This window comes from Ictalurus punctatus, chromosome 9 (genome assembly GCF_001660625.3).
Source record: "Ictalurus punctatus breed USDA103 chromosome 9, Coco_2.0, whole genome shotgun sequence".
In the NCBI taxonomy this organism is placed as follows: Eukaryota; Metazoa; Chordata; class Actinopteri; order Siluriformes; family Ictaluridae; genus Ictalurus; species Ictalurus punctatus.
This window is the reverse complement of record NC_030424.2, coordinates 5127524-5142500: the sequence shown is the minus strand read 5'-3', so window position 1 is coordinate 5142500 and position 14977 is coordinate 5127524. Positions and strand designations below refer to the sequence as shown.

At 37.0% G+C, this 14977-nt stretch overlaps 1 protein-coding gene across 3 annotated transcripts in view; it reads right to left on the bottom strand.

Annotated features, from left to right (window-relative positions):
* The window catches only part of prox1a (prospero homeobox 1a), a 38565-nt gene extending 38201 nt beyond the window's left edge, over nt 1–364 (bottom strand). Inside the window, exon 1 of one of the 3 annotated variants that reach the window (XM_053682700.1) lies at nt 1–364. This exon is cut by the window's left edge and continues 270 nt beyond it. The gene's annotated coding sequence lies outside the window, so the exon portion shown is untranslated. The other 2 variants (XM_053682698.1, XM_053682699.1) reach the window with 2 other exon arrangements.
* Between the last annotated feature and the right edge of the window lie 14613 nt (nt 365–14977).

The window sequence follows — 14977 nt, the reverse complement described above, 5'->3', positions numbered from 1 at the left end:
GACGCGAATAAAGGAAGCAGGAAGACGGCGCGTCATGATCATCGTGATGCAACGATTTCAGCTACCAATAAGAGCAGTCCACTGGATTTAGAGGAATACAAAACCCTGAACTTCTCCGCTTGTCGACAGACACCCAATCATCCAAAGGCACCAAAGAAAACAAGGGGGTAATTGAAGTATATTACTTGTATTTTGAACCGCTCCACTCCATCACTGCTTTTTTGTTTTGTTTTGCTCTTGTTCTAGTTCTTATTTTTCATTTGTAAACCAGTCATCTCGTAGGCCTATAACCTTGATCACGTTAAAAAAAATAAAAACTTTTCAAATCCATCAAGATGTTGCTCAAACGATCTTAATATCACTCAGTCTACTACTATCATGTGTGATTCCAATATATATATATATATATATATATATATATATATATATATATATATATATATATATATATATGGTAGTATTAACGTGCTATTCACAGTTCATAGAAAATCATAAACTTTTTTTTCTTTTTAAACTCAGAATGGAATCATTTCCTAATGTAGGATTATGAAAAGTCAGACTTCCCGAGGTCGGCTCTTTTGATCATCACTGAGCACACAGTTAAAGCCCAGCATCTAAACCATGAATAATATTTCAGCACGCGCTTGTGCTTGAACTTCAACATTCAAGCAAAAAAAAAAAAAAAAGTAAAAAAAAAAAAAAGTAAAAAAAAAAGGCCACGGCTCTTTCTTTCACTCCTATGCGGACATAGTTATCAGCCCCGCAAATACCAGCATCTGAACGATGAATACAATTTCAGCACGCGCTTATGCTGAAGCTCAACATTCAAGCAAAAAAGGCCACGGCACATTTTTTGCACTCCTGTGCGGACACAGTTATTCACCCCGCACATACCAGCCAATCAGTCTAAGAATTTCAAAAGCTAAGTTTAATAGTTTTATACCTTTTCTTTACCAGATGCGTATCTGCTTGAAAACCCCCGTACCTTTTACAACTTATGATGTTTCATGTCATTTGTGAAAACTTTAATTAACGCGGATATGACTAAGGCGTGGAAAGTGAGTTCTGCATTTTTGCACACCCAATATCAAGAACGCGCAAATGACTTGAGCATTGAGCATACTTGATCAGGTTATGTTATGTACAGACTTATCAAATACACACTAGGGTATGTTGACTGATTTAAAACAAAAATCGATCAAATTATTTGTAGCCTATTCTAATGATTATTCTCATTATCCAGTTGGGCGCATTAGGTGCAGCAGATTTTCCTCTGTGAATTCTATTTTTGTTTTTGTTTTGTTTTTGTTTTTTAATTGAATTAGATTTTTTTTTCTGTTGCAGTGCAAGTTGCAAGATGCAAAGCCGTGTTAAATAGATTCTATTATTATTATTATTATTATTATTATTATTATTATTATTATTATTATTATTATTATTATTATCACAAAATATGGGCAGCAAGATAAAATTCCCAGATTTTGTTACTTGATGCCAATTTCTACAGTCTACTGTCTGAAGAAGAATAAGAAGAGGAGGAAGAAAAAGAAGAAGGGGCTTTCACGCATCATTCATACCAAAGTGCCAAATAAAATGATATATAATTAATTCTATGTATTAATGGGTGCAGATCACAAATGCCTCTGATACATACTTCAATAGCTGGTCCATTACAACCACACGCACCATTATTATTATTATTATTATTATTATTATTATTATTATTATTATTATTAATAATAATAATAATAATAATAATAATGCATGTGCTTAATACAGTGGTGACAGATGATTATTATTTTTTTCTAATAAACATATTCTTCAACGTGAGGACAGAATTGAGGGTATCTCTACTCTTTCTATTATTTCTGTTTTCAAGTCGCAAGCCAGCATAGTTTCGGTCCAACGGCAACTTTTCTTCTCCACACGCGCCGGCAGTATGGAAAAACATTAGCGCACTAAACCTTGGCGACTGAAGAAAGAAACGTGTATTAGTATAGAGAAGACTTGCTCTGCCCTAATTTCTAAAGTGACTCAGTTCTTTCCGGGGGCATTCTCAGAATCGCCCCCATTTTATTCTTCTGTGGATTTAAATCACCTGTAGCCTCGATTTAGTTTGCAACTACAATTACCCCTCTGCCTCCAACACACACACACACACACACACACACACACACACACACAATCTCTCTCTCTCTCTCTCTCTCTCTCTCTCTCCACCGTGGGGCATGAATGAATCTATCAGAAGGAAATAATTTGGTTTAAAACAGTAAAAAAATATTTATTTTTATCTTTTCAAAAAAATAAAATAAATCATACCCATTTAGAGTAACAAACCAAACACGTGATCTGATCTTGCCGTGAGACCACAAGAGTTGACAGTATTGTAAGTTCTTCATGTCCTACAGTTAAACAGTTAATACAGTTGTAAAATATATTATACATGTTGCCCGATCCATTATAGTAATATAGTAGCTTCAGTATTTTCTTGCATCAAATTATAGTATAAATCTTTTGCTCTGCAGTTGCAGATAATTACGAGATAAGCTCATAATTACCCCCTTAGATAATTTAGAACCCTTAGGGATTTATCGGTTGTCCCTCTGGGGGACCCTTAAAGGTTCAGCCAAGAACCCTTAAAGAACCGTTGAAGAGTGTACATACTCTGCTCTGTGTTGTGTGTTAGAATCTTCTTCTTCTTCTTCTTCTTCTTCTTCTTCTTCTTCTTCTTCTTCTTCTGCTTCTTCTTCTTCTTCTTTCATTAATTTGCTGGATTTTTTTTTTTAAGGTTGCCATTCCTGATGACATGGTGTGTATTATAAAGAAATGCTAACTCATTTGACACTCATGTTTACTGTTATATTAAAAATGTTACTGTACTGTCTATTGTCTCACTGTGGTCTGACTTTCTTGTCCCTACATGAACCATTCAAACCATCTCTGAATGGATATGTAGCTACGTTGCATGCAACCGTACCCCTACACTGCCACTGCATATTTGCTTTTATCTTTGTGGCCTCCTGTAAACCTCTACGCAAGGAAGCAAAACAGCATCTCAAAAGAGCAAATTTTTGGACACACTCTTTTTCCAAAGGCTAATATACTGTATATCATATATTGTTATATTATCCATCCATCCATTTTCTATACAGCTTATCCTACCGTGTCATGGAGAACCTGGAGTTTATCCCAGGGAGCATCGGGCACAAGATGGTGTATACCCTGGGGAGGGTGCCAGTCCATTGTGGGTACAATCACATACACATTTGTATACTATGGACACTTTGGACATACCAATCAGCCTACCATGCATGTCTTTGGACTGGGGGAGGAAGCCTGAGTACCTCCATGCAAACTCCGTACACACAGGGCAGCAGCGTGAATTGAGCCCCCAACCCTAGAGGTGTGAGGCCAACGTGCTAACCACTAAGCCACCATGTTTCCCCTATTATATTACATTATATTACAATATGCATTTTTGAAAACATTATACAGTGTAATACAGTGATACAGCTACAAACATCACAGACCCTAAACAACAAATTTGTCATTCTTTGTGAATAAGTTGTTTATTGAGTCTCTTGCAAAAGAAATTTTGCGTAAACCCTGAGATCATTTTTTAAAAAACTGGGTAACGTTCCTATCTTTACTGTTCATTATGTCCAATTTTAAGGGTAGTGATTAAATACTGTGGCATGCATGACAATGCAATTTTGTCTTATTTCTTCTTCAGGCCTAAAGTACACATATTGTATCACATGAAGGGACGTGATAAAATAAGATGAATAACACACACACACACACACACACACACACACACACACACACACACACACACACACACACACACACACACAAATACTGTAGAATAATTATCTGATGTATATACTCTTGTTTCTGTGTGTCTGTTTTATATCAGGTTTAAGAGGATCTATTTCTTTAGACATTCAGAGTTTTCTGGATTTGACTTTTTATTCTGTGTGTACAGAAATGCATTTGCACTCTCAAATGAGGTACAGCAGTGAAATGAAAACACTGACCACCAGAACAGCATTTACTGTACGTTCCTGAACAGCAGTGTTGTACAATCTATCATATCCACATAATGTTTTTCAACGAGGTGTTATTTTTCAGTTTTGTACTGGATGTCTTATTTTTACTGCATCATACTAAACTCCATCCTTGCTGTACTATGTCTGAAGTCTAATTGTATTGTATAGTATAAAATCTCTTTATTAAACAGTGATCATATTCCATGGTATAATATATTTTACACTGAATGCGTACTGAACTAAACAGAAGAAGGGATGACAAATCACAAAATACAGTAGCAGAAGATTCAAATAAGCATCAGTAACTGATTTCAAATCTTAATGGTCCCTGCGGCTATTATTTTTGAATGATGCTTTGGTAAAAGATAGACACAAGCAATTATCCATGGTGGATTTTACTGTGTTAAATGATGCATCTCGTAATTCATACTTATAGCACTAACTCCCAAACTCTTAAAGGACAACTTATTTATCCTACTTTAAAAGTGTAACTTTTACATTATGTTAGCTTGTTTTCTAACCACATATAATGGGAAGGTAAGTCAACCCTTGATGTAACAATTCACTTAAAAGCTCTTTGCTGAGAGACCTCTTGCGTTATTGTCTGTAATTGCAAAGCACAACATAATTGTAATATTATTCTCAGTTCGTAGTATTCCATCATAGCTGTGAGGAGATATTATCCTCCACCTCACTAATGATATGACAGAAAGGTTACACGAGGGAAAGATAATAGGAGGGGAGAGATATAATAAGATAAGATTAGATATGGAAGTGCACAAGAATAGATAGAAAAAGAAGGATAATATTCTGCTGTAGATGCTCTCGTGTACAAATTCAGACAGCTTTTTGAGGGGCCATCAAGATTCAGGGAGTAGCTATTATTCCACACATTAGCGCAGGCTGGCTAAAAGCTCTTATGCTTCAGAAGGGTCTTGGGGGTCTTCAGGAAAAAGGATGTGGCACTGAAAGTGGGCAATGTTTAAGGGACGCGTTACGCAAAAGGAAAAAAAAATAAATAAAAAAAACACCCACTTAACGTGACAATATGACATGCTGTAAGACCATGGGCCGAATGTGTGAAAATGATATTGTAATGTGAGCCAGTACCTCACTAAATTCAGTCAGGTGGGGGCAAAGGAGTACAGGTAAAACGGCATGTAGGCAAGCACAATTGGTCCTAAATAAATGTTAAAGTACATGCAAGTTCTGTATACATGAGGCATTATTTCTGAGTTTCAGCTTTGAGACCGGATCTGCGTTAAACAGTTATCTGTCTTACCTTTCCACAACTGCAATAATAAACAAGCAAAGCAGTCTAAGGCTATGAATAGAGTAATTTCGCAAATGTTCCAGAATTCACAGTATATTATCAATAAGCAAGAGATATAAATATAGATACATAGTGGGAAATAATAACCCTTCACCATTATGGATAAGATAAATGTTGGTAGATTCATTCTACATGAAAAAATGCCGCTATATAAGTTGAAAAGCAGTGTTGTACGCTCATAGTGGCTGTGATAAATATAAATATATATATTTAAAGCAGGGGTCTAAAAATACATAACAACACACCATTGTCAGCTGTGATAAGCTGTGATAATCTTTTTGAATGAGTGAGCCACTGTGGCAAAATTGCACACATTGTCTCACAATCCCCTGTTGAGTCTGGCTGTTAAGTCAGGGTTTGAGGCAAGTTGGCAGAGGAAAGAGAACTGGGCCTGGCCTCATGCCTCAGTGCCTGCAGGGCCCTACACTAGACCTACTGCTCCTTTGGCCTCCAGCTTGAACAGAGATCTTCAGACCCCAGTGCACTCAACTAAAGCAGCATGTTAAGTGAACAATCCTATCTGCCTTTTCTTCCTCCAATGAGGAAGAAAAGGAGGAAGAGAACTGATTCAGTTCTCAATAGAACTGAATCAGCGTGGGGACAGCTTTCAGTCTTGTTTGTATGTGTGTGGGTATGGTTGGTGGAACGTTGTGTTCATTCATTTTTGGTTTCGAAATGAAAATGGGAAAACAAGGAAAGAGCATTTAATGCTGTTTTTTTTTTCTTGGCACTCACTAAAATAGGAAAATAATAATTTTTTTCATAAAATCATATAACACACACACATACGCAGTAGCAGCACTCTGCCAGAAAGGGGGGGGAAATGTAATTTCAGTGACTTTGACCGTGGCATGGCTGTTGGTGCCAGATGGGCTGGTTTTTGTATGGGCTGTGTATTTCAGAAACTGCTGATCTCCTGGGAGTCTCTAGGGTTTACACAAAATAGTGAGAAAAACAAAAAACATTCAGCATGTAGCAGTTCTGTAGGTGGAAATACCTTGTTGATGAGAGAGATCAAAACTGAATGGTCAGACTGATTTGAACTGAAAGGATGGCTGAAGGAACTCAAATAACTATTCTTCACAAATATGGTGTGCTGAAAAGGGATTTCACAATACACACAATTATAGGAATATCTGACAATTTTATCAAAAAAAACAAAACAAAACAAAAAAACTACAGCTTGTATTAAAAAAAAAATGAAATAAGCCAAAGCATTTCCTTCAGGTTAGAATGAGATTTAAGTATAGGCAGGCCATTAATTAGCTGCAGTAATAAGTCTGCCAATATAAGGACAGTAAGTGTGTGTGTGTTGTGCGTATGTGATTGCACAAACACATGCACTTAGGACCCTGACTAAAGTTACTATACAATAGTGTTGGACCTATTTCTGATAAAATTATCATATGCGGCTACATTCTTTTGTCAGTAAAGGAACATAATCATATTGGCTCCATTTGGTTATTTTCATTTGCGCTGGAACATGTATGCCAATCCTTCCAAAAAGGCCATTTGCACAAAAGAGACTTTTTAAAAGGGCTATTAACCTTTAGTTTTATTCAGTCTAATATGGGTATTCAGGTATTCATTGTGAATCAATAAGGTTGTTTACTACTAAGTAACAAAATGTTGGGCTGCCAATAACCATGCAATATGGTTCATATGTTCTATGAATAAAAAGAACATGACATTACATTTCTATGTCAATAAATATCCCTTTTTACGCTAGCTGAACTGAAATGTCCTCCAAGAAAGCATAAAGGAAAAACATATTTGTGTGTATAGCCTGTGAAATAACTTAAACTCCACCAACTACATGTACATCACTAACATCATTAATATTTATGCATGGATATGAGTACTAGTACATGGTTTCTGTCACTCATTGATATTGTTACCAATACTGATACTAATATTAGAAACATACTTAGTATTAATCAATCAGGGGCATCTCAAAACATTTTGTTTAGCTCTGTTTGTTTCATGGTTTGCATAATAGCCAATGTCTATCCACATACATGCATTGCTAGGCTTGTTCTTTATAGAATTATCTAGTTAACTTTAAATGAAACGCATTAGCTAGCATTAGATAGTTATAGATTAAATAATTTACTATAGACTTGAAAAAAAAAAAAAAAAAACAGCTCCCACAGCACTGCAACAAAGATCATTGTGTCTATACCTTTAGAAAGGACACATTTTCTTCGCTCCCTTTTTTTCTTACAAGACTATTACAGTCATCTAAACAGTGTGGTCATATTATTTTCTAACCTGTGATATATCCACAGAAAATGGGTAGGCCCCGGCGTTTAAATGCTTGTACTATTTTTGAAAGAAACAACACATTTCAGCAAGGAAAACTGTTTCAGTACCTTTAGAGAGAACACATTTTCATTTCTAAAGATAATCCTCAGCTTCAGAAGTAATCTAAAGTTATATACTGTCACTTATATACTGTTCAGGCCAAGTTGCATTCATTTGACTGGTCTAAATAGGTAACTTTTAAAATAAAATCTAAACTGAGTATGGTTGCGCTGGAATAGAGTGGGTTTTGTTTATAGCTATACAGGAAAAGTGCTTCTGTATAGCTATAGCCATAGTATAGTACATAGTATTAGGTCCATTATGTTGGGAATCCCTGATAGTCAAAGATATATAGGCGACTGATTATTGAGTGGCTGATTGTCAAGATCAGTACACTGGATAAGGATTGTAAGATGGTCTGTAAACAACTTAGATACTGTGCGCTGCTTGAATTGAATTCCTTGTGATTTTTCCCCCTCAAGTTTTACAGTATTGTAGGAAGATGCTATAGTACCTGATTCTAGTATTTTCACAGATGACAGTTTGAAACAGCTTTGCCTGCATTGATTGCCACAATTAATCTTCAAATATTTCCAGATCTCACAAATTTTGTGTCTGTTCATTAGCACAACATACTGTATGCATAAATGGGCATGGTTTTGGAGCGATACCCAGTACTAGTATCCATACTGAGACATCCCTGATCATCATTATTATTATGTCCATGTAATTGATTCAATTGCTGAGATGAAACAAGCATATCGCTGGAATTCCCCCCAGTAGTTGTCCTTCTTCTGAACATTTTGTGTTCTACCTGGGCCCTTGGAACCATCCCCACCGTCCCTACCCTTTACAGCACCCCATCTTGAAAAAATAATTTATGTCAAAGTAATATTTCCAGATTGTCTGTGTCCATATAAATTCAGCTGTGACATGATTTCTATCTGTTGAGATTTCAACATCTTGGTCTTCAAGACAAATAACTTCTTCAGGCATCCTCAACATGATTATAATTCAAAGCTATTATGCAGCTCCTCAGCAGCAATGAAAGCTAGGGTCTTGGGCCAATGCATGTATCACATTTCATCTCCAACATTGCACATTTTTGTCATTTTTATGGCTTGGCAAAAATTGAGAAAATCATTTTTGGCCACCCATCCACCATATTAAGTACCCCACCTGCTGATGATTACCCATAAACGTTTCTTTTTGCTGAGATGTACCTGGTAATTAGGCATTGAAATGCCCCACGCTTGATTTACCTTGGTGGTGACTGTGAATAGTGATTGGTCGAAGGGCCTGACCTCTCCCAGAGCTTTCTGATTTGTTTACATGCTCATTTGTTCAAATGTATCACTCACTCACACACAGGATTGTATCCATTATAATTATATTGATTTTCTAGTACTTACACTTGGTCATATAAAATATAATGTGTTGTATTCACCAAAGTTTTTCATGTAGACCAATTTTATGTTTGTGGGTTGTCAGTGCCTCTGTGCTTCCATCTATTTATCCATCCATCTGCACGTCCATCCTTTGTCTGTGCGTCCATCCACTGAGATGCTTATTAGCATGATATCTCAAGAACAACTGGTTGAATGTTTGTTGGATTAATAGGGAATTATGATTGTAACTAGCAGAGGAACTAGTTTGATTTTGGACTTGAACCAACAGGGCAAATGTCTGAAATAGCACAAATCGTGAGTGCAACTATGGCTGTATTTAAGGAACAATTCCTTTTTGCCCCTGATACTGTGGGAAAATCCAAGCAACTTAGCCATAACCTCAGTAAAACAATTCTGGACCTCCACAAGCCTAGTTCCTTCTCAGAAACAATGTTCAAACAACTGAAGGTACCATGAGCATCTGTTCAAGCAACTGTATGCAAAAATAAAAATTTTGGGACTACACACCCTGTATTGTTCAGGAAGGAAACACAAATGAACTCTCAGGGATGAACAAACCTTGGTCTGAAGGTTCAATTGAACCCCAAGACAACAGCAAAGGAACATCGCTATGGCCTGAAAGGAAGAAGCCCCTACTCCAAGACTAGTATACAAAAGCCAGAATGAAGATTGCAGATGATCAACAAGATGAAAACCTAGCCTTCTGGAGGAGTATTCTCTTGTCAGATATAACAAAAAGGAGACTGTTGGGCTATAAATTTAAGTATGTGTTATCTATAGAGTAAAAAGGGTGATTATCATCCCAACTGTGAAGCATGGGGTTGGTAGCATCATGTTGTCGGTGCCTTTTAGAATATAGATGGTATCATAAGGAAGGAGGATTATCTAAAAAACTTTTAACCATACAAATGGTTTAAAACCAATAAAGTGAAAGTATTGCGGTTGTCATCACAAATCCCTGACCTGAATCCCATGGAAAATGTGTGGTTTGAACTAAAAAAGTGTGTCTGAGCAAGGAGTTCTGTCTCACCAATTCTGCCAGGAGCAATGAGCAAAAATTCCCGAGAGAGAGAAAGTATTGTGAGAAGCTTGTAGAAGACTAACCAAAGTGTTTGATTCCAGTTAAACATTTGACAAAGAGTTAACAGCAGATGTAGGCATTATAATATTATGTTGTCCATCAGCATTTTGTGTTCTGGAAAATAACTTTAATAAATAAGGCAATTTTGAATTTGATGGCCACAACACATCTCAAAAAAAGTTGGGATGGGGGCAACAAACAGCTGGAAAAGTAAGTGTTACTAAAAAGAAACAGCTGGAGGTTAATTGGGAACAGGTCAGTAATATGATTGGGTATAAAAAGAGTATCTTAGAGAGGCAGAGTCTTTCAGAAGTAAAGATGGGCAGAGATTCACCAAGCTGCAAAAAACTGAAACTACAATTTGTGGAACAATTTCAGAATAATGTTCCTGAACGTAAAATTGCAAAGACTATGAATATCTCATCATCTATAGTACATAATATAATAAAAATATTCAGAAAATCTGGAGAAATCTCTGTGCACAAGGTACAAGGGGGAAAATCAATACTGCATGCCTGTGATCTTCGGGCCCTCAGGCGGCACCGCATTAAAACCAGGCCCGAGTCTTCTCTGGGCCAAAGCTCAATTAAAATGGACTGAGGCAAAGTGGAAAACTGTTCTGTGGTTAGACGAATCAAAATTTGAAATTCTTTTTGGAAACCATGGATGCCACGTCCTCTAAACCAAAGAGGACTAAAGAGGAGAGACCATCCGGCTTTGTATCAGCGCTCAGTTTAAAAACCTGCATCTCTGATGGTATGGGGGTGCATTAGTGTTTATGGAATGGGCAGCTGATACATCTGGAAAGGCACCATCAATGCTGAAAGGTATATACAGGTTTTAGAGCAACATATGCTTCCATCCAGATTCAATTAAATTCAATTTCGTTTTATTTGTATAGTGCTTTTAACATTGTCCCAAAGCAGCTTTACATAAATATATTTATTCCGAATATAAATTTAAAATTTATGAATTTGTCCCTAATGAGCAAGTCAGAGGCAACGGTGGCAAGGAAAAACTCATGAGACGATATGAGGAAGAAACCTTGAGAGGAACCAGACTCAAAAGGGAACCTTTCCTCATCTGGGTGACAATGGATAGTATAATTATAAATAGGTCCCTTCCATAAATGTGCTAACACTACCTGGTCAAATATTGCAGTTGTGTAACCAGTAAAATTCATTACAGTTTTTATATGAAGTCTGTTTTGCTGAACTTATCCACTGTTCACTGATGGAGGCTTGAGTGCAAAACTGTTTGTAGTAATTGCAGTGCTGAGGCTATAATAGCAATTGTAGTCCTGGCCATCATATCATAACTGTTCACATGAACCTTTTGACCGAAGTAGGCATGGCGGATCATAAAAGACCAAAATTTCGCTCAGGTACTGTGGCACGAGACCATTCAGTGCTCAGGTCAATAGTAGTATTTTATATTCAGTGTGAAATTTTACTGGGAGCCAATGCAGTGTGGATAAGATCAGGGTGATGTTGTCATATCTTCTGGTTCTAGTGAGGACTCTTGCAGCTGCATTCTGTACTAATTGGAGTTTGTTTATGATCCTACTGGAACATCCAGACAGAAAGGCATTATAATAATCCAACCTAGAGGTAACAAAAGCATGAACAAATATTTCTGCATCATGTAGTCACTATATATTTCTTATCTTAGCAATATTTCTGGGATGAAAGAAGGCTATCCTAGTAATATTATCTACATGAGCATCAAATGATAGACTGGAGTCAATAATCACACCAAGGTCTTTTACTGCTGCACATGATGAAACAGAAAGACCATCCAGAGTTACTGTGTGATCAGAAAGCTTACTTCTAGCTGCATTTGGTCCTAGTAGAAGTACCTCTGTCTTGTCAGAATTAAGTAAGAGGAAGTTAATAAGCATCCAGTGTCTAATGTCCTTTACACGTTCCTCAACTTTATGCAGCTGCTGTCTGTCGTCTGGCTTTGCTGAAACATACAGCTGTGTATCATCAGCATAACAGTGGAAGCTAATTCCATGTTTATGAATAATTTGACCTAGAGGTAGCATATATAAAGTAAAAAACAGTGGGCCTAAAACAGAAACTTGTAGAACACCAAACTTTACCTCGGTACGTGTGGAGAAGTCTTCATTTACATCAACAAACTGATAATGATCAGTCTAATAAGACCTGAGCCAGGAGAGGACTGTTCCCTTAATTCAACAACATTTTCTAATCTATCAAGGAGAATAGTATGATCTATGATATCAAAAGCTGCACTAAGGTCAAGTAACACGAGCAAGGAGATACAACCTTGATCAGAAGCCAGTATCTCTGTGTTACAGTTGTGCCCAAAAGTTTGCATACCCCTTGTAGAATCTGCTAAATCTTAATTCTCTTAACAAAATAAGAGGATCATTAAAATCCCATGTTGTTTTTTATTTAGTTCTGTTCTGAATAAGCTATTTCACATGACAAATATTTACATATAATCCACAAGACAAGATAATAGCTGAATTTCTAAAAATTACCCCCGTTCAAAAGTTTACATACCCTTGATTAGTACTGTATGTCGTTACCTTGATGATCAACGACTGTTTTTATGTTTTGTGATAATTGCTCACAAGTCACTTGTTTGTCCTGAGCAGTTAAACTGTCCACTGTTCTTCAGAAAAATCCTCCAGGTCCTGTACATTCTTTACTTTTCCGTCATCTTCTGCATATTTGACCCCTTTCCAACAGCAACTATATGAGATCCATCTTTTCACACTGAGGACAACTGAGGAACTCGTACACGACTATTACAAAAGGTGCAAACATTCACTGATGCTCAAGAAGGTAATATATTCATCTTACTGAAATCGAGTGTCAGTAAAAAAAAATCTAAATTAGATTTCAATTAAACATATTTGCTTTACATTTGCACAGTACTAGTCATAAGTCATGCTGTATTTTGACTTTCTGTATTATGACAATTATGTTTAGGCCCACTTAAAAAAAATTATCTCATAATCATCAAACTTTATTTAACCAGTCAGCCCATCTCCAGCCTACGGTATTTACTCATGAAACAAAATTAAGTGCAAAAGTTTAAGGTTAGTTAAAAACATTTGCATAATACCTGCATTAATGAGGTAGCCTACTACTTTTTTCAATATAGTATGGATATTTTATTCTGTATTGTTTCTACTTAAAAACCATGTGCATTATGTTGCAGATGAAGCTGAGTCAACCCCATTAACTAGTTGTCACATTCATCAAATCATTCCTGAACAAGTTTGCAGTGTAGCAGGGCGCATTATCCTGCTGAAAGAGGCCACTGCCAGAAGGGTATACCATTGCCATGAAGGGGTGTACTTGGTCTGCAGCAATGTTTAGGCAGGTGGTGTGTGTCAAAGTTACATCCACATGAATGCCAAGGCCCAAAGTTTTGCAACAGAACAAGCATCACACTTCCTCCCACTTGCCTTCTTCCCATAGTGCATCCTGGTGCCATCTCTTTCCCGGGTAAGCAACACACACGCACCCGGGCATACACATGATATAAAATACAATGTGATTCATAAGATCAGGCCACCTTCTTCCATTGCTCCATGGTACAGTTCAGATGCTCATGTGCCCTTTGTAGGCTCTTTCGGTGGCCTCAAGGCTCATTGATGCATGTGGGGAGCGAAGGCTAGCCCATCTGGTCTGATCTCACAGAACAGTTACTTTAGCACAAATTGCTGGAAAAGTTAATGCTGGCTATAAGAGAAAGGTGGCAGAACACACAATGCATCACAGCTTGCTGCGTATGGGGCTGATGAGTTGAAAGTGGAATTCTTTGTAAGACAGGAGTCCCCTTACATCTGCTGTAGACCAAACACAGAATTCCACAAACAGAACATCAAACCATCAAACATGGTGGTAGCAGTGTGATGGTGTGGGGATGCTTTACTGCTTCAGGGTCTGGCAACTTACAATAATTGAGGGAAACATGAATTCTGCTCTCTACCAGAAAATCCTAAAGGAGAATGTCTGGTCTTCAGTCCGTAAATTGAAACTCAAGCACAACTGGATTATGCAGCAAGACAATGATCCAAAGCATATGAGTAAATCCACCTCTGATTGGTTAAAAGAAAAAAACAAGCCAAATGAAAGTTTTGGAGTGGCCTAGTCAAAATCCTGACTTGAACCAATTGAGATGCTGTGGCAGGACCTTAAACGAGCAGTTCATGCTCGAAAACCCTCCATGTGGCTGAAGAGTGAGCCAAAATTTCACCACAGTGCTGTAAAAATCTGATCTCCAGTTATCAGAAGAGTTTGTCTGCAGTTATTGCTGCTAAAGGTGGCACAACCAGATTTTATGTTTAAGGGGGCAATTTGTTTTTCACATGGGCGATAGGTGTTGGATAACTTTTTTTTGCGTCAATAAAAAAAATACATAAAAACTGTATTGTGTGTTATCTCAAGTTGCCTTTGTTTTTATGTTGTATTTTGTTTGAAGATCTAAAACTATTTAGTATGAGACATACACAAAAAGAGAAGAAATCACTATACTTACATTATCAAGGTTGCAAAAAGCAAGGATGCTGAGATCCTGTTTTAAAATAAATTGCTGGAATTAAATATAATCAATTTCCCCAAACAGGTTATGGCACACAAAGGGAAAATGTATGAGCAGACAGTGTATCTACGATGTTGAAAGATATATTGCACACACTTGCACCAAAGGGCAATTTAGAATCCTCACCAATCTACATAGTGGCAATTTCAATTCAAAAAAGGTGGAAGAAAAGCAGAGAACCCAGAGGAAAATCATGTTAACACAACAGCACAAC